Source organism: Ambystoma mexicanum, chromosome 1q (assembly GCF_040938575.1).
Source record: "Ambystoma mexicanum isolate Mex_15411 chromosome 1q, UKY_AmexF1_1, whole genome shotgun sequence".
In the NCBI taxonomy this organism is placed as follows: Eukaryota; Metazoa; Chordata; class Amphibia; order Caudata; family Ambystomatidae; genus Ambystoma; species Ambystoma mexicanum.
In genome coordinates, this window is record NC_090922.1 from 1,182,605,484 (window position 1) to 1,182,626,135 (window position 20,652).

Consider the following 20,652-nt stretch of genomic DNA (forward strand, 5'->3'; position numbering starts at 1 on the left):
CCGCCTAACACTGGTGTACAGCGGTGGGATTTGTATCGAGTATACAGTTTAGAGTGCTTTTCGACACTTTAGGATAACTAACCACAAAACGTACTAAGCACTAAAAAGCAACTTTCAAAAACATGTCTACGATGGAAACTTACAGTCAAGAATCCTTGTTAGGTGAAAATACTGAGAGTTTGCGAGCTCTCTGTAGGCAAGAGAATCTTTCTGTAAGAGGCAAGAAGTTAGAATTAATAGAGAGATTGCTGGCGAACCAAAGTCTGGGTACTGGTTCAGAGGAACCAAATTCTCCAGCAAATGTAGATAACAGCGATGGTGTTGATCTGAATCGTAATTCTGATGATAGCGATGAAGAGGCTGACGAGGACGGAGAGGCTAACAAAACTGTCTCCCCTGCTCCTCTACCTGCCTTACCAGCTGTGCCTACGGGGCCCATACCAGGTCCCACAAGTAACCCTGCTTATTTTGAACTTGAAAAAATTAAGCTCGAATTAGAATACAAACGGTTCTTGGCTCAATCTGAACGAAACCAAGAGCTCGAGTTCAGACGGATGAATGCCCAGGCTGAGCAGAAGCAAACTGAGTTAAGACTCAGGGAAATAGAACTTAATCACGAGTTAGAGATGGAAAAGTTGTCTATCGAAAATGCTTCTCTCTCCTCTGGTTCCTCTAGGAGCTCCAGTCCCAAGAGATCCCGGATGCCGAAGGAATTAGTGGGTATGTATGAACCGAGATTGGATGTGTTGGATTGGTTAAAGCTGTTTGAGTACAATCATGGGCTCCAGGACATCACCGGGAATGATTTACTTCCCTGGTTGTTCTCTAGGCTCCCTCCTGTTGCGACTGATGTGGTAATGGAGTTGGGGGAGGTGGATAAGACGGATTACGAAAGTGTGAAACTAGCTTTAATAGCTAGATTCGGGAAGACCCCTTCCCCGTATCTTAAGAGGTTTAGAACCCTCAAAAAGCATGATGGTACCCCTTGGGCTACCTGGGTGAGTGACGGGTTGTAAAACTTAGAGGGATGGATTAAGGGTTACAAAGTGAACACTTATGAGGATATGAAGAATCTTTTTATGTTGGAGTCAATTTATGATGCCTGTTCTCCTGAGCTCAGACAGCACTTGGCTGATTCGAAGGAATTGGATTCCCGGACACTAGCTAGGGCTGCTGACTTGTGGGTTGCCAACAGGGCTACTCATAAGGATTCTGGGGCAACTCAGAAAAAGGATGAGGGAAAACAGCCTAAAAAAGACTCAAACGAGAATTCGAATAACTCAAATTCCAAAGAGGGCCCCAAACAAAACCAGAAGGGTAAGCCACCGGAAAACCACAGCAGAATAGTGTGTCTTCTGGTGCCAAACCGGAAGGAGGTCAGAACAAGCCACCATTCCAAAAATCGTTCAGTAAATGCTTTGTTTGTGGCTCGACTGACCACATGAAAGGAGATGCCAGATGTAAGGGTAAACCTTCAGGGGTCCAGCTTGTCTCCTTAGCCTTCGCTCCAGAGGAGGAAGTCCAAATGGCAAGTGGAAACTTTCTACTGCTAGCTGACAAACCCATTGGAGTCTCAGCCAGCGTTTCTTTAGTATCTCTGGGGTTGTGGGAACAACAGAATTTAGATGTCTATAATTCTATCCCCGATAATACTAAAGAGTATTATAAGGACAGTGTCCAGGTGAATAGTCAGGAGACTCCTGCCATTAGGGACACTGGGGCCAGCATAACTGTGGTGGATAAATCTTTTTTTCAGGCTGAGGATGTTGCTAAGGCACCCAAACGCCTCACCAAGTTAGCTGGAGGGCCTGTGCAGATGCATCCCCAATTACCAGTTCTCATCCAGTGTAACGACATGACTGTGAAGATACCTGTCAGCATACAGAGTGAGGTACCAGGACGCGTACTGTTGGGTAACGATTTGAAAACTCTCAGAGTTGTATCGCATACTCCCCGACCTCCTAGTAAACGGTTACAGGAGCTAACCAGACCCGCAAGAGAGAGGACCATGCGCGGTACTCTCCAGGAGATGATGAAGAGGGAAATCACTCCTGCTCCACTGGAATTGTCGGCAGCTGTCTCCAAGAAATCAGAAGCGAAAGGGAAACCTAAGACTTCTATCCCGAAACCAGCAGCCAGCATTTCAGTGCAGCCAACACGGACTTCCCCGCGGTTGTCCAAAGTTACGCCCGTAACTCCACCTCCAGCTGAGGCTGAGAGGGAGGTACAACCCTGTGTGGTAGAATTAGACTCTGAGGAAGAGCTAATGGAAGGCCAGGAACTCATTGGAGATCTGGATCCTGTTGACCATCCGGAGCTGCAGTCTTTACTGGCAGAAGGTGGACCCAGCAGGGCAGACTTCGGTAAGGGACAGAAAGAATGTCCAACTCTGGAAGGTCTTCGCCACCAGGCAGAAGCTCAGGCTGAAGGGCAAGAGCCTGGGAAATACAGGTTGCACTGGGAAGATGGCCTCTTCTACAGTGAACCGACTTGTAGTACCCCAAGGGAACAGACCACAGTTCCTGCAGTTAGCCCACGAGATTCCTTTGGCTGGTCACTTGAGTTTCAAGAAGACTAAGGAAAGGCTCTCTCTCTACTTCGCTGGCCAAAAATGGGGGTCGAAGTAGAAAAACACTGCCGGAGCTGCCACACCTGCCAGACCTCTGGTAAGGTTGGCTCCAAGAATGTGGCACCTTTAGTGCCTCTCCCAGTTGTGGGAGTCCCGTTTGAGAGAGTAGGGATTGACATTGTTGGTCCCCTTGATCCTCCAACCTCCTCAGGCAACAGGTTTATACTTGTTGTAGTAGACCATGCTACTAGGTATCCTGAGGCAATTCCTATGAGGACTGTTACAGCTCCGGCTGTGGCTAAGGCCCTCCTTGGTATTTTTACTAGGGTCGGGTTTCCTAAGGAAGTAATCTCTGACAAGGGGTCAAACTTTATGTCTCACTACATGAAAGCCATGTGGAAAACCTGTGGAGTTACTTACAAGTTCTCAACAGCTTACCACCCACAAACCAATGGGTTGGTAGAACGGTTCAACCAAACCATGAAGAGCATGATAGGTGCTTTACAGGAACCCCTTAAGCGTAAGTGGGACCTTCTACTGCCATGCCTTCTCTTTGCTTATAGAGATGTCCCTCAGGAGGGAGTAGGTTACTCGCCCTTCGAACTTCTCTATGGTCATCCCGTCAGAGGTCCATTGGCCCTGATTAAGGAGGGGTTGGAGAGTGCTCCTTCCCCCATGCCAGTCAGAGTGACTGACTACGTGATAGGTCTCCGGAGGAGAATGTCGCACGAATGTCTCGGAGTTGTATCGCATACTCCCAGACCTCCTAGTAAACGGTTACAGGAGCTAACCAGACCCGCAAGAGAGAGGACCATGCGCGGTACTCTCCAGGAGATGATGAAGAAGGAAATCACTCCTGCTCCACTGGAATTGTCGGCAGCTGTCTCCAAGAAATCAGAAGCGAAAGGGAAACCTAAGACTTCTATCCCGAAACCAGCAGCCAGCATTTCAGTGCAGCCAACACGGACTTCCCCGCGGTTGTCCAAAGTTACGCCCGTAACTCCACCTCCAGCTGAGGCTGAGAGGGAGGTACAACCCTGTGTGGTAGAATTAGACTCTGAGGAAGAGCTAATGGAAGGCCAGGAACTCATTGGAGATCTGGATCCTGTTGACCATCCGGAGCTGCAGTCTTTACTGGCAGAAGGTGGATCCAGCAGGGCAGACTTCAGTAAGGGACAGAAAGAATGTCCAACTCTGGAAGGTCTTCGCCACCAGGCAGAAGCTCAGGCTGAAGGGCAAGAGCCTGGGAAATACAGGTTGCACTGGGAAGATGGCCTCTTCTACAGTGAACCGACTTGTAGTACCCCAAGGGAACAGACCACAGTTCCTGCAGTTAGCCCACGAGATTCCTTTGGCTGGTCACTTGAGTTTCAAGAAGACTAAGGAAAGGCTCTCTCTCTACTTCTACTGGCCAAAAATGGGGGTCGAAGTAGAAAAACACTGCCGGAGCTGCCACACCTGCCAGACCTCTGGTAAGGTTGGCTCCAAGAATGTGGCACCTTTAGTGCCTCTCCCAGTTGTGGGAGTCCCGTATGAGAGAGTAGGGATTGACATTGTTGGTCCCCTTGATCCTCCAACCTCCTCAGGCAACAGGTTTATACTTGTTGTAGTAGACCATGCTACTAGGTATCCTGAGGCAATTCCTATGAGGACTGTTACAGCTCCGTCTGTGGCTAAGGCCCTCCTTGGTATTTTTACTAGGGTCGGGTTTCCTAAGGAAGTAATCTCTGACAAGGGGTCAAACTTTATGTCTCACTACATGAAAGCCATGTGGAAAACCTGTGGAGTTACTTACAAGTTCTCAACAGCTTACCACCCACAAACCAATGGGTTGGTAGAACGGTTCAACCAAACCATGAAGAGCATGATAGGTGCTTTACAGGAACCCCTTAAGCGTAAGTGGGACCTTCTACTGCCATGCCTTCTCTTTGCTTATAGAGAAGTCCCTCAGGAGGGAGTAGGTTACTCGCCCTTCGAACTTCTCTTTGGTCATCCCGTCAGAGGTCCATTGGCCCTGATTAAGGAGGGGTTGGAGAGTGCTCCTTCCCCCATGCCAGTCAGAGTGACTGACTACGTGATAGGTCTCCGGAGGAGAATGTCGCACATGATGACGGAAGCAAGTGATAACTTGAAGGCTGGACAAGCATTGATCAAGCACAGGCACGATCAAAAGGCTAACATGGTTGAGTTCGCTCAAGACCAGCTCGTTCTCGTTATGATCCCAACAAGGCAGAGGGCCTTGCAAGATAAGTGGATGGGACCCTTCTGAGTTGTGGGTAAACTCGGAGAGGTTAACTATCTGGTGGACTTGGGCAATCCCAAGGAGGCTCCGACAGTCTTCCACACCAACCTCCTCAAAGCGTATTTCTCACGACCTGATGTAGGAGCGTTGCTTCTAGCATCATCCGAGGAAGAAGAAAAGAGTTAAGCTCTTCTGGATCTCCTCAGAGGCTTACCTTTAGACGAACAAATTGAAGGAGTAAATCTCTCCTCCAATCTGACACCCGAGCAACAAGAAGAGTGCAAATCCATGTTGAATCAGTTTGCCTCTCTGTTCTCGCTTTCACCAGGCTTGACCCCTTGGAGCCAGCATGACATACTCACTGGTGACTGTCTGCCAGTCAAAAGCAGAGGATACAGAATGTCAGAAAACGTACGAACCCACATCAAAGGTGAGGTCAGCAAGATGCTTGTTCTCGGGGTAATAGAGCCCTCTACTAGTCCATGGTCTAGCCCAGCTGTGTTAGTACCAAAGGCCGGATCTAAAGAGCTTAGATTCTGTGTGGATTATAGAGCTCTTAATGCAGTCACCAAGACTGATGCCCACCCTTTGCCAAGAACAGATGAGTTGGTGGATAAACTTGGCGCCGCCAAGTTCCTCAGCACATTTGACTTGACGTCAGGCTATTGGCAAATAGCCCTGACAGACCATGCCAAGGAGAAAACTGCATTTTCCACCCCCGTTGGCTTATACCAGTTTAAGGTAATGCCTTTCGGATTGAAGAATGCACCTGCTACGTTTCAACGGATGGTAAACCTGGTTCTGAATTGGATGGAGGACTTCTGCATGGCATACTTGGATGACATCGCAGTGTTCAGCAATTCCTGGGAAGAACATGTAACCCACCTGAGAGATGTTTTGCAGACTCTTGGATGAGCCAATCTGACCATAAAAGCAAGTAAATGCCAAATTGGACAGAGTAAGGTAGTCTATCTTGGACATGAGGTAGGAGGTGGAAAAATAAGGCCTTTGCTCAGTAAGATTGAAGCTGTGCAAAATTGGACAACACCTACTACTCAAACCCAAGTGAGAGCCTTCCTAGGCCTCACTGGGTATTACAGGAATTTCATAGAGAACTATGGGACCGTAGCTTCTCCACTGAATGTCATCTTCTCGCCCAAATTTCCTAAAAAGGGTAAATGGAACGAGGAGTGAAATCAGGCTTTTGAAAACCTGAAAGAGGCTCTTTGCCAAGCCCCAGTACTCAGAGCTCCTGATTACCGCCAACGCTTCATTGTGCAGACAGATGCTTCAAATGTAGGGATAGGTGCCATACTCAGTCAACTGGATGGGAAAGGTAGGGAGCACCCAGTTTGCTTCATCAGCCGCAAGCTGAAGGATCCTGAAACAAGGTGGGCAACAATCGAAAGAGAGTGCTTTGCTATCGTGTGGGCTCTGAAGAAGTTTAGGCCGTACTTGTATGGTTCTACTTTCGTCATTCAGACTGACCACCAACCCTTGAGATGGGTAATGCAAATGAAAGGGGAAAACCCAAAACTATTGAGATGGTCGATCTGCCTGCAAGGGTTTGATTTCACCATTGACTGGTCAGGATGTCACCACCCAAATGCTGATGGTCTCTCGAGGATGTATGTCATCGACTAGAGGTATGAGATTCATCCAGGAGTGGATTAAATCCTCCTGTCCCTTAGTCTGGGGGGGGCGAGTGTTAGGGAGAATTCTCTGTTTAGGCTGAATTTCCTAACCTAGTGAGTCCCCCAGCAGCTTTGCTGGATTTCTGGAGTTTGTTTTTTTCCATCCTGCCAAGAGTGAGACTCTTTTCCTCCCACTCTTGGACATGAATGTGTGTAATTCCTTTGAATGTCAATGTGTTCTATGGGCTATGGGGTCTTTTACTCCATAGGGTCTCATATGTTTTTCTATGTGTGTTACACCGCACCCTACGTGCCGTAACACTGGGGCATCCTAGCGGACCTCCACCATAGACTCCATATCCGGAGACTGACTACTGTCTCCCCGGGCATGTAAAGTCACCATTGGCTTTACTAGACCTAAATTTACTAACAGAACTAGTACAAACCATCTTATTGTGGACGTAATAGTAGGGGTAATTTAATTACTCCTGGATCTGTTATTCGAGGGGGCACTGTCCCATCCCCCCTCGTCGAGTTTTGGCTGGTGACAGTGGAAACTACTTGTTATGTTCAACCCCGAACATAACCCTATGGGATTTGTCCCATTGTTAGAGATTAATACTTTTCCTCGTTAATCTCTAATCTCTAATCTCTGTAACAGTAGGAATGCCTGTTGTGAAGGTTCCAGAGGATGTCAGTTGGAGAGGTTCAGCCTGGGTGATGGGACCTAGTGGTTCATGTTTACCATCTTAATGTAACTGGAATAAAGCCTACTTGTGGAACCTAACCAAGATGACTAAGGAGCTTTAATTATTACACTGGCGACGAGGCGGTCTTTCAAGTGAAGAAAAAGAACCTGCGTGGCAAGGAAGCAGAAGATAAAGGAGCCCTGTCTGCTGCGGGGGTTGCAGACAAGAAGGAAAGGAACCACTGCCCCCCACAGAAGTAGTCCCATCACCCAGGGCCAACAGAAGGGGATTTGCAGCTTCATAATATGTCAGAGGGATGAAACTGGGAGAGCTGCAGCTGCAGTGCATGTGGCAAGTATTGAGCAAGCAATAGGGGGAGCTGCACCCCAACAGGAGAACTAGGGCCAGGAGAAAGGAAGAGTCTGACCACCATGGGCTAAACTAGGGCCAAGCACAGACTAAGGGATTACAATGTTGGCCCAGCTGAGGCTATAATAAAGTTACCCCAGCTTCACACAGCACAAAGGGATGGTCCTGTCTGCCCACCAGTGGGAAGAGGTTGAGCAGGAGAATCTCATGGGGGGGAGGGGGCAGAAGTGACCATAGCATATCAAGAGATGTGCTTAGTGGGTGTCAAGGAGTATGCCACAAGAGAGTGCCTGTAGCTGTTGGGGTGATAGAGACTGTCAGCGGCCCACAGTCTGCAAGGGAATGATGACATCATTGCTGTTGCAGGGGGAGTCGGTGATGGAAGAAGGGTACCTATGCTGCGTTCTACCAGATGAGCGATAAAAGCAACAGACTTTCCAACAGCGTTCGCCAGCCTATCCTGCCCCCATGGTAGAAGAAAGGACCTCACGGCGTCCAAGCGCCATGCTATGTGATGATGTAGGGCGCCTGGAAGGTTCTCTCCATGGAAAGTGAATCAAGGAAGTAGAAGCACCAATGGTCCGCCAGATTGAGTGCATGGCCAAGTTCTGTGAGTGTGGACTCATACGAACAGAAAGAAAGAAAAAAGACAAAGGAAGGTTGATTAGGGACGGACGTTTGTTGAGATGTGTTGCGTCTTGCAGGAAAAGAAGGCATTTGATATATAGTGCCGACGAACCCTTGTTCAGTTTACAGTTACTGTTGGAGTAATAGAGTGGGCAGAAGATATTGAAATGCTTGGCACAGAGGAAATCAGAGAAGGATGTGCTGAAGTGTCGTGTCCGGCAGTACAGCACTGTGCAACCTGAAGTAAAAGGTTTTTTGCTGGGTAGACGGGAGCAGACCATGGTCTGTGATGGTATCGCAGGTGACAGTGGGGGACTGAATTGTATCAGATGGCGAAAGAAGAAGGTACTGTAATCATATGTGCTTAGTGGCACAGTGTTTCAGGGCAACACGATGGGGCTGCATTGATCAATATACATGTAGCATGGTTCAGAGTTGATTACTTAAATGTACGGTGTATGGTGATCTGGAGCATGGCTAATGATGATAACAAGGGCCCTGCATAGAGAGAGTCATGTGGCTGGGAATAGTGGTTGCTGTGTCTGGGGATGGTACACTTGGGTATGGGTGTTAGTTTAAATGTCACACTGATAGGGCAAGAGGTGAGTGGGACTGCAGTGAGAGTGACTCGTGTGAATGCGTTAGTGAACATTTTTGAGGAAATGTTTGCATTATGGTTGCGCTCGAAACATTGACTTTTAGGTGCTGGCTTAGCATGGACTTTTAGGTTGTGTGGCTACATGGACTTTCTGGTTTGAAGTCCTGCAGTGTCTACTGTGATGATACTAATGTAAGCAGATGCAGTGGAAAGTGTTAGATTGTATGTGAAAATACTCTTAGGGACTGACTGATCCCAGCTATGGACATTTGGAATGCGATTCCTGTCTCATAAAAGTAGGGTATAAAGTACCTTTGAGTAGAAATTTGTCAGTGGGAAGTATGGCTAGTTTGACCTGTTTCCATTGGGTACTACTAGGGCAATGTTAAAAAGATTGAGTGTCCTTGTGCAAGCATAGTAGTGGATGGTAAGAGTATTTGAATGAAGTATTTGAACGTTTCCGTATTAATAGGTCAATGTCTGCACTTGGTTTGGAGTTAATTACATCACACTGCTGAGGGGATTTTCTATTGGATTTTAATGTAAGCATAGTAAAAGATAGCATGATTATATGTTCTGAGTCGTTTTCAGTCTTTCAATATGTTGCCTGGTGGAATATGTTCATACTTGCATAAAGTCTGCCTTATGCGATTTCGTCTTCTGCTTGTGTTGCTGCTTCCTCTTATCCAAATTAATGTCTTCGCATTGCCCTGCTCGCTTTAAAGGTTGTAAGGTATGCACTTTCACGAAAGGTCATTCGTTTGTTGCTGCATTTCAAAGGCAAATATGTCATTGGTTCTAAAGAGAACCTCATTAAATCGCTGAACTCTTCCACTTGGGTCATCAGTGCTCGAGAAAATAAGTAATTAATTAACAAAGGATCAGATCATGGGTAAATAATCATACGCCTCGACATTTCCTATTGGAAACAGTGCTATTATTTAAGGAATGTTTGGTCATAGCCGGATCAAAGTTTTTTAAGATGATGAAGTAACGTGCAGTAGACCTATGTTATATGAATATGACCCTTAATGAGTGTAGATTATTGGGAGGACGATTTAAAATCCAGCGCTCAAAGGACAGCCTACAGGCCCCAGAAAGAATATCTGTAGGATTGTCAAACAGTAAATTTAAGTACCAGTTGATAAAATGTCCAGAAGTAAAAGAAAGAGAAAAGGCTTCTGTGCACTGAAGCTACAATCCTGTTTCAGTCATGAAGGCAAAACAGATAGGAAGTTAATTGTATGCTTTCTTCACTGCTATATTGGTAGCATCAACCAAGGGAGGGCGATATCTTCTTCAGAGATGTGAGTTAGCAGTGGAATTCCCAAAACAACAGTAATACTTTAAGTGCCAAAATGAATGGAATGTCCATGCAATGTTTTATGAAAATATGCACTTTACGCACCCCTGTAGGTAATCACACAGATAATTAAGGCTATGCACTCTGGGTATTATATGGTAGAAGGGTGTTGGGATGGAAATTAGCCTATCCCACCCCCCTAGGTGCTTCCAAATAAGGCAGACCCCATATGAGGCAATATAACCTACAAGGGGGAGCCCTATGCATCATCAGATACCATACACAAACCCAGCAGCGCACTGAAGTAGGTGCTCAGCACTAGAAATGTCCTCACCCCGCGACTCCATTTTGTATTAGGCCTAGAAAGGACACGCTGCAGGTTTGCGCTGCTCATGTTCCAAATTCACACATGGTTACAAAGCCCAATTTATGTACAACATGCTGGCTCCGCTTGAGCCCTGTTCCCAAGGAAGTCCATTTCCTTCTCATCCCGCTAGTGTTGCAAATAGTAAGTATCGCCTCAAGGAATGTGCCCTGTGAAGAGCCTAAGACAGCACCAGGCTCCGCGCTGCGTCCATTTATCTCCACTAACCTGCCATCGGACTTCTACCCCCACCCAGCCAGGCCAGAGTGGGCCTCACACCACTGACTCGACCCCCACACCTTTGAAATTCTGATAAGTCCGAGACCACCAGGTCCCAACCTCTATAAAGTGTCCACCAACATCTAAATCCAAAGCATCCGCATTTCTTTCTAGAAGCTGTTAAGCGGCTTCACTTCAACACTACAGCTAAGTCAATGCCTAGTCTGGGATGCTGAGGGAAACCCTTATTGATATATTTTTAGGTCCAGTTCATGTACTCTGGATGGCAACCCTTATATATCACCCCTCTCTTAGAATCCCCCTGACCCCACCGAGCCAAGAAGTAGGTCTGTTTTGCAAATTTAAAAGGTTTATTTGAGAAATATAAACAATATATATCTATCACACTTTTATAATAAATTACTATTGGATATCACACTTAAAATATGACCGTGATCAACAATGGATAATGTTCTACTGGTAAACTGATTTGGTTACTTAGAAGTAGTATAGAGGATGAGGTAGCGGAAATGCTTTCTGGTTTCAAGGAAATGCAAGGTGGAATAAATGCAGTACAGAAAATAAACTGATATGGTTTCACAAGAGATAATATGTTCACTTTTCCCCTGGTGGCAATTCACCCAACCCCTATATGCAATGCAAGGAGATGGAAGTAACACACACAGTCTTCAGGAACACAATCAAATACAATACGGAATTCAGTTCCCCCCCAGCAAGCTTAGACAACAAGTATGCATTTTAAAACACGGGCAAGAGTGCTTTGTAATGTGGTGGCAAGGAAGTGAAAAATGCTAAAATTGCTTTTAATTCCCTATAGGAGGTTCATGGTGAGTGGTAGACACTTTGAATCAGTTCAGGTCAGCCCTAACAATGGTTCAGGGATGGTTATTAGGTTGCAAACGAATTTTAGCAGTTCAGGCAAAAGCGGCTATCTTTTTACAGATGACGAAATCAGGCCAAATCGCAAATCGAGGTAAATTTTGCGAGTGCGTAAATCGCGATTGCGGTAAAAGTATAAGGAGTAGGAAGTCGGTTCTAGGCTTGTTGGAAATCTTAGATTCTAAGCTTTCAGAGGAAAGTTCCAGAGATAAGGACGATTTAATAAACGTAGATTTTCGGATTTAAAGTAAAACTCAAAGTGACAGGTGACAGTTTGCAGCTTTAGAATGACAGCTGACAGCTCGCAGCTTTAGAATGACAGATGACAGGATTTCTAGGAGGCAGTTCTACTTAGGTTAAAATAGTTTGGATTAGATTATTTTAACTAAGAGATTGGTTTTGCACAGCGAGTACTCACACTATATTTTTGAAATAAGCCATCAAGGTCAGGTCAGGTTGAACGGGACTTCCGGCGGGTGGTTCTGAAGTCCCGGCTATCTGGGTCAGCTCTGCTCTCTGGGTCTGTCAAGCACTGGTTCTGGTCTCTCTGGATCTCTGGTCTCTCTGAATCTCTGGTCTCTCTGGATCTCTGGTCTCTGGAGGTTGATGGATTTGAAGTCTGGAGTCTCCCGGCAAAGTGTCCCGCAAGAAAGTGGAAAGTGAATGTCTCTACTTGTCCCAGCAGTCTCTTTTTATGTGTTTTGGAAGTGGGTGTGTGCCTGGGCCTAGCTAAGCCTGCCCCTCTCTACTTGTCATTGGCCCAATTCTCCCCTCTCCCATGATTGGAGGAAGGAAATGGATTGTCATCATGATGAGGTCTGTTTATGGGTCAGAGGATCCTTCCCTGGTCAATTTGCCCACAAATCATCTTTGATTCAAATACATATTTCCCAGATAGCAATTTGTTGAAATTACATGTACACATTATATATTCCTTATGGTCCATGCTTGTCCGCCTCTGATCTTCCTGGGGGCTTGCATTCAAAAATGACAACATTTTGCGCTTTTTGACTGGTTTACCAATATCGGACATTTACCAAAAATTACACAAATGTGCGCAAGGAGTATGGGCATTAATTGATGAAGTGTCAGATTTTTAACATGCAGACATTTGGAGTGAGACCCTATTTTCTGCTAGAAACCCCCCAGAATACACCACACGTGCACAGAAAAATAACAAGAATAATGATATTACTTATATATTTCTGACAAGTCCGTACTATTAATTATCCATCTTTTTTTAAAATTATGCTCTGGCCCAGATGGGTGTGGTTTAGGTTCCAAAGTACATGGGGGAAGCTTCTGTCTGTCCCCGCCTCCAGCTCAAGTGGCTCCCAGAGACACTTCTCCTCCCACTTCTCCCAAGAGGAAGCTATTTTAAGTTCCCCCCAATATAACATTTGCCTGAGCCCAGGACAGTGCATTGTTCTGTGTCTCTGCCCAAAGTTCTGTAGGTGCCCCTCCCCTAATCTAATCAGAGAGGTGTCATCTCCTTTTGGTGGGGAAGCAGGATGCAGCTAGGCCTGGGAAGAGTGGCTGAGCAGGTTTCTCCTGTCGGGGGTAGTTGTCAGGTAGTTGTCAGGCAGAATTCAGCTAAATGTCACTTTAGTTCACAGTTTAAATCAAACTTACAATTTTTACATGTACATTAAATAATTACTTCCTTCAAGTCATTTCAGAATATAGTTTTACATTGTATCCACCTCTTAGCAAGTCTTTCCTTGGCCTGGTTTGGGTTCCTCTGTTCAGTTTTACACAAAAGTGTTGTGGTTTTAAAACGCTGGCTTTCTGATAGTGGTGAGTACCGGTATTGCATCCATTTTTGGGATCTGTCTTGAATTACTGCATTTCAATAGAGTGGTCTTTTGCTTGTTAGTATATGACCCTTGCTTAACATTGTTTTGATGGCATCCTTACAGTAGAGTGGTGATGTGGAACCCCCCACAAGAAGGTTGTATCTTTGGAGTGGTCTTGTGCCAACTGCGCAGTTCTCCTGGATTCTGGGATGGAATGATGGGCGGCGACAGCTCATCCCCACATCTACCCAGTCTATTGATTCAGCATGGGTCAAAACCCTTCATAAACCCCCTCGCCTGACTACGCTTTGATTCAAGTCGAGGGGAAGTTGGGTGCAAAGGAAGTTTTGAGCCCTGTGCTGGTATGTCCACATTATCTTCTTCCAATTCTGTAGATGGCACCGTTCAGCATCTTTTCCTCCACCCAGTTGGATCGATCGGTCCTCCTCGCCGGTACTGATGGGAATATTGGGCGGTACCCTGGGCCCCTATGATCTTTACTCCCGGTCCCTGGGCGTCCTCCTTGGCCAGTCCCCAGGTTTTCTTTCTCCTAGGACGACAAAGGAAAGCGGAAATACCTATTCATAGACATTTCTCCCCCACTATTGATATAGTGGGGCGACATATACATTTTATACTTTAATAGACATAGCATTCCAATTTTGAAAAATAAGATATAATTCAGAGACAGTGGCTTACAAGTGTCATAATATTTTAGAGACTATATGTGGGATATTTTAGGGTTGGAACTGAATTAATCTGGAGCGGTCCCCTCTGGTATTGCAGAGGACTCCTCCAGTTGCTGCAGCGTGTGCCTGGATGGCAACACTTTAGCTGATTTATATGTACCCACTTGTCTTCCCCTTCCGCCAAATTACCTTTGGGGATGTGGATTTTGTAGGCAACAGGGGTCTATAATTTCAAAGGGTCCCTTCCATGTAGGCAAACATTTTCGCTGTTTGGCCTGATTCCTTTAGAAATTGTATAGATAGACCCGGTCTCCCACAGTATATTCCTTCCTGGTGGTCTTCAGGTCGTAGTGGGTTTTCATGCTATCAGCTGATCTTTCTAGATTCCGCTGAGCATAGGCAAAAGCATGCTGAAGTTGTTTCCTTAAATTGTCCGCATACTCATGAGTTGTGGAGGCATTTATCAGTGTCTGCTCTTGGGTCCTGTAGAGCAGATGCTGGGGAAGCACCATCTTTTGTCCAGTCATCAACTCAAATGGTGAAATTTTAGTTGCAGATGAAGGGGTAGATCTGATGGCCATTAGGACCAGAGGTTTTTGGATGTCCCAACTTGGCCCAGAATCTGCCACAAACTTTTTTAATATGCTCACAATGGTTCGGTTGTATCTCTCCACTGCTCCAGAAGAAGCTGCACTGTAAGCAATGTGTAGCTTCCTTTTAACCCCCAGTATCTCCCACATCTTTGTCATTACTTCACTGGTGAAGTGGCTACCTCTGTCTGACTCAATCCTTTGAGGTAGACCAAAACGGGAAAAGATGTGGTTAATCATCAGGGCAGATGCTGTTTCTGCCTTGCAGTTTGGGGCTGGGAGACATTCCACCCACTTGGTAAACAAGCATGTAACGGTCAACATGTACTTGTTTCCTCTATACGAGCGAATTACAGGGCCTACAAAGTCGATTTGCAAATCTGACCATGGCAGTGTCATCCCCCTCTTTTGGAAAGGCGCACAGTGTGTGAGGGATGATTGCTGAAATTGTGCACACACAAGACACCCCTTCAAGTATTGGTCGAGGTCTTGCCCCATTTGTGGCCAGTATGCAACCTTAACATTTCCAGTGTTGTGTGAAATCCCCTATGACCGGCGGTGGCCGCATCATGGCCGTGACTTAACATCAGGCTTCGGATTGAGGTAGGAACCACCCACTGATCCTGGCCAGCTTGGGATTTCCTTACCAACAAACCGTCTTGGATTCGGAACATCTTTGGACATTTCATCAACACTCTAAGGTCCTCCTTCCCAATGTAATTGGTATCCGTCAGGGGAAAGTTCTCAGGGTCCTCAATGTGTTGGTAAAACTTACCAATTATTGGATCCCCCTTCTGAGCTGTAATCAAATCAGCATCAGGGGTCTCCTTAATCCATTGTGCAGTTGAAAGATCATTGTGAGCATTTGTCTGGGAACTAGTGATAGCAGTGACCTGGATTTCCCCCAACAGGGACTCTATTTCGATTAGATCCCCTTGGATGGCCCCGGTTTTGGCCAGCTGATCAGCTAAGTCATTTCCCGTTTTGTCTGGTCCCTCTACTTTGGAATGACCCTTGATCTTTTTCCAGTATATGGTCAACCCATTCGATGTGACCAGATCATCAATATTTTGCATTAACTTCCCATATTTCAAGGGTTTGTTATTAGCACATAACATGCCTCTGGTTTTCCAATTAACCAGGTGCTCCACGAACCCGTTCCGTACATAATCCGAATCTGTGATTATGACCAGTTCGTGGAGTTGATGTTGGACAGCAGTGAGGATGGCCTGATGCACAGCCATCAATTCTGCCACGTGACTACTTTGGGGACCAATTTTGTATCCAGCGGAGGGTTCTGGGGACTCATTCACCCATGCATTCCCTACGCCGGCCACCAGTTCTTTCTCCCCGTTGTTGTCAACATGGTACGAGCATCCATCCACATAGACGGTGGGCATTCCCTCACACTTGTCTTATTCAAAGACTTTGTGTGGGGAATTAAGGTATGCCTCCATGGTGTCCTTGATTTTTAGACTTCTGTCCTCGAGACAGTTTTCTCTGGCACAATCATGCAAGTCAGCCAGACCTTGCACGAGGGGACTCTTCTTGTTTTGGCCATATCTGACCTCCACAGGAAAGCCTTGCATTGACAGAATACAGGAAGTAATTCGGGAATAACTCACATTTCCGGCCCGGATTCTGTCACTCTGGAGATATTGCAGAGGCTGGTGTGGAGTCTCCACTATGATGTGTTCCCCCTGGATAAACGGTCGGTAATTCTTCAATGCCCACACCGTTGCCAGGAGTGCCTTCTCACAATCGTTGAATTTTTCCTCCACAGAGGATAAAGTTTTGCTCGCATAGGAGATTACTTTATTGACCTTGTCATGCTTTTGGTATAATACTGCCGTCAAGCACGTATTAGAGAACCCTGTCTCCAGGAAGAACTCCCTGTTTCTGACAGGGTAAGCTAGGCAAGGCGCTTGTGAGAGGCTTCTTTTGAGTTGTCTTACTGCCTTGGATTGTTCTGGACCCCATTCCCACTTGACCCCCCCCTTCAAGAGATGAATCAGGGGTCTGGTGATATCTGCGTAGCCCTCAATGAACTTTCTGCTGTAATTAGTCAGTCCAAGGAGGCTCCTTAGTTCCCGCAGAGTTGTGGGATCCTTCAGTTTCTGGAGTGCTTCCACTTTCTTTTCTTGGGGACAGAGACCCTGAGGAGTAATCTCATGCCCCAAGAAATTAACACGGGTTCTACACCACTGTGCTTTCTGAAAGGAAAGTTTTGCTCCGGCGGCCCTCAACTGCGTCAAAACATAACGGATCTCCACTATGTGTTCCTCCACAGATGAACTTTTGATGAGGACATCATCTACATAAGCCAGGCTACCCCTCGCACCCAGGTCGGGCATGGCCTTATGTAAGAAAATGTTGAATTCATTGCCGGAGTTGAGGTATCCGAAGGGAGTCCGGGTCCAGGTATACTGCTGGCCCCCAAAGGTAAAAGCCAGTTTGTATTGGTCCTGCCTACTGACAGGCACTGTCCAGTATCCATTGGTCAGGTCTATTGCAGTGAATACTTGTGACCCTTGAATCTGGGCCAGCCCTTGGTCAATGTGGGGCAGAGGCCATCGGGAAGTATGGACCCATTTGTTGAGCTCCCTAAGGTCGGCGCAGAGTCTCCACTGGCCGTTTGGCTTCAATATTCGCAGCACCGGATTATTGAAGGTACTGTGTACTGGACGTATTATTCCCCGGGACTCAAGGTTCTTAATTATTTCAGTAAGGGACTCCATGGATGCGAGAGGCAAGCGATATTGCTTCACAAACACTGGAGTCATGCCAGGGTCCGTGGGAATTGTTGTCGTGTGGATGTCGGTGCAACCACAGTCATATGAGTCTACCGCAAAGAGATCTTGGAAATCCAAGAAAACTTGTTTCAACTTTTGCTTCTGTTCCAGAGTCACGCAGGCATCAGCCAGGTTGACTCTCTCTTCCACCATCTGCCTGAAGGCTGGGAAGACTTCTGGTTTGGCTATCTCAGCGGCCTCCTCCAGCTGGGTGGAGAAGTCCCTGGTCAGAGTGCTGATTTGTACTGGAGGCTTCAGGTGGGAAAGGCAGCCCTCATGGACCTGGAAAATCACCTCATCCCTCCTGAAGTCACAAGTCACATCTTCCTTACCATAAGGGCAAGAAGTGTACACCAGGAAGTTCCCACCATGCCAGGTGAAAATCCTGTCTGGTGTTGTATTGTCATCAAAGTCACTGTCAAAACAGTCCTTGGGGATTGGTCCTAACAGTTCATTTCCTAAATCAATGGAGAAATGTCGGTCATCAACCGCCATTCCAATAATGGTGCCTGCGGCTAGAGTAATACTCTTTAAGTCGCTGTTATCCACCTCTATTGGAATGGTGTCATGTTCTATGTTGACTAATGGTGTTGGGTTTACCCCTAACCCTTGCTGTTGGAGAGAAGCATTTAGATGAATGTAAGCATCAGGGTTTTTCAATGTTTGTCCTCTTTTAACTTTCACTTCCAGGGAGAATTGTCGGGTCCTTTCTGGGATGGTGACTTCCTCTTTGATCTGAATTTCAACTCCATAAGGTAGCAATTGAGCTGACCTAAATGCTTTTTCTGGATCATCAAAGCGCATGGGATTATCCGCTAATCGGGACCAAGCTTTGAAGTTTATTAGGTCCAAACTAATGGCAAAGGGATTGAGAATGTCACTGCCTAATTAAAAGGCGGCAGTGACGTCTCGCACGACCCAACAATTATGGACTATGCTCTTGTTGCCAATGCTGATTTTGAGCATACACCTGCTTGGCAGGAGATGTTTAGAATTGGGTGCTTCCAGGTCCATTTCCCATTTGTCTATCAGTTTGAATGTGGGAATGGCTGGATCTTTTGAGAGTTGGTGGAACATGGCTTCGCATATGAAGCTCTTACCGTTGTTCACACACACTCGGGCGAGAACAGAGTCCTTCCCATCATTTAACTGAACAGGGATGAACAACTGCTCTCCAATTTGCTGAATATCAGCCAGGCTCTGAGCTGATTTCACATCTTTCTGGACTATAGGAGTGGGAGTTTCTGATTGTGGATTAGTAAAGAATGTCAGAGTGTTTCCTTCCAGTGTGGAATACCACCTTAAACTGGAAGGAAGGTTGATTTTCAGAAATAGAGAGGACCCCCCATCACCAGTCTGTTGTCCTACTGCTATTACTGCCACGTCTGGAATTTGGTTGTTCTGGAAGTGAAATTCTACTTTGTCAGATTTTTGTTCAACCATGTGGCAGGTGCCGTTTAAACTAACATGGTTGACGCTCTGTTATTAGGGCTGACAACCTTCACAGGAGGTCGTTCCCTAGTAAACAAGGGGTGCCCTCTGGAGTCACTACTATGACCGGGTGTTTCACCTTGTGTCGCCCAATTTTAATGTCCAAGTCTGCAGTCCCCTCAACGGGAATTTCCTTCCCGTCAAAGTTCTGCAGTTGTCCAGGAAGAGAGGTGAGAGGAATTTGGTAATTCTCCCCCCCTCCTGCATTTAGTTCATCAAAGGCCCTTTTGGACAGAAGGGTAGCTTGGGATCCAGTGTCCACCAGTGCCAAAATTGTACCCTGCCCCTGTACTTGTACCGGGGCATAATATCTTCCCTCCTTCTCCTCAAGGGGGCACAGGTAATGCACATTTTTGGACAACTGGTGGGCTAACTTTCTGGTTTTGGACATGGCGAGAGAAGAGATTTGGGCAGAATTCTGTGAAGAGCCTGAGGAATCTGAAAGAAAAAGTTGGCAACTGGAAATGGTTTCGGGTTCTGGGCCGCCCCCCCCTTTTTGGAGGCAGTCATCAGAATGGGTTTGACCCATGGGATTTTGGTATTGTCAGTTCTGGGATGAGATGATGGGCGGCGGTAGCTCAGTCTCCATATCTGCCCAGTCTGGATTGGAATCCCTTGGGACCCATTTTTCTTTGGGAGGAGTTCCCCCATCTCTAAAGGAGAAGATCCTTTTCCCAGGATCTTCTGAGGATCCCTCTCCCTCAAATTGGAAGACCTGTACCTCCTCCACAAAGTGGGTCTGTTTGGGTCCTTTGTTTCTCCTACCCCCCTATGCTCCTTGGGTGGCAGACTTTCAGGGGTAGGAGATTTTGTTTCCGGTTCCTGGTTTTCCAGGGGTTGTTTACAAGTTGGGAAGGAAGCTTTCTCCAAGGCTTTACTCCCCCCTTCCCCTTGTGCCTCCTCCCTGGGAACCAGTGGGTTATCGGGGTGCTGCCCCTGTCATTGTTCTGGAGCACCAGGTCCAGAGTTTGGGGCATTCTGCGGTGGCATGCTCATCTGAGGGTTCTGTTGAGCCCTCAGTATGTGACCCAGATCTTGTGCCATATTTTGGACCTGGCGCTCAAGTTGTGAAACCCGCTCAGGCTGATACGGGGCTCTATTTTCTCCCCTGGGCTGATCCCGGGAAGGGTAGCTATCCCTTCTCTGGTAATACCCCGGATTGGGAAGATTTGGGTACCCCTCCACCCTTGGCCTCCCCTCTCATGGATTAGGTTGTCTGGGCTCAGGGAATTGGGGAAAGAAGGATGGATGATTTTGGGGCTGGAAATTGGGTGGATACCTGGGGAAAAAGTTCTGCCCAGGATTTGGTGAATTTCTGCCCTCCTGGGGGAAGTTAGGAGGGAAGTTCCGCGGGTCAGGTTCTTGGCTGGATCCCCCCCTTGGGCTGGAGGAGTCCACACATAACCCAGGATTGGTCGGTTTCCCTTGTAGCGGGGACTTACATAGTCAGGGGAGCGTGGGACCCCATTTGTGGGACTACCTCCTCGACTCCCTGTCTGTGACTGGCCCGAGGGCCTTCTGGGCTGTGAATTATTTGGTGCAGGCAGGTTTTTAGTCCCCCCATCTCCAAATCTAAAACGGGGGCAACCTTTACCTCTGCCACCTTGGCAGCAGCAGGGGTGCTGTTGGTTTTGGCGTTTTTCTGCGCATTACTTTTATTTTCTATGGGCTTCTGCACCTCATAGATCCGGGTAGCCTGTTCAATGACCCAGTATAAAGATCTTTTCTCATGAAAATCTCTCACGAGCTGGGTCATTATGTATTTGGGTAAGGCACGGAA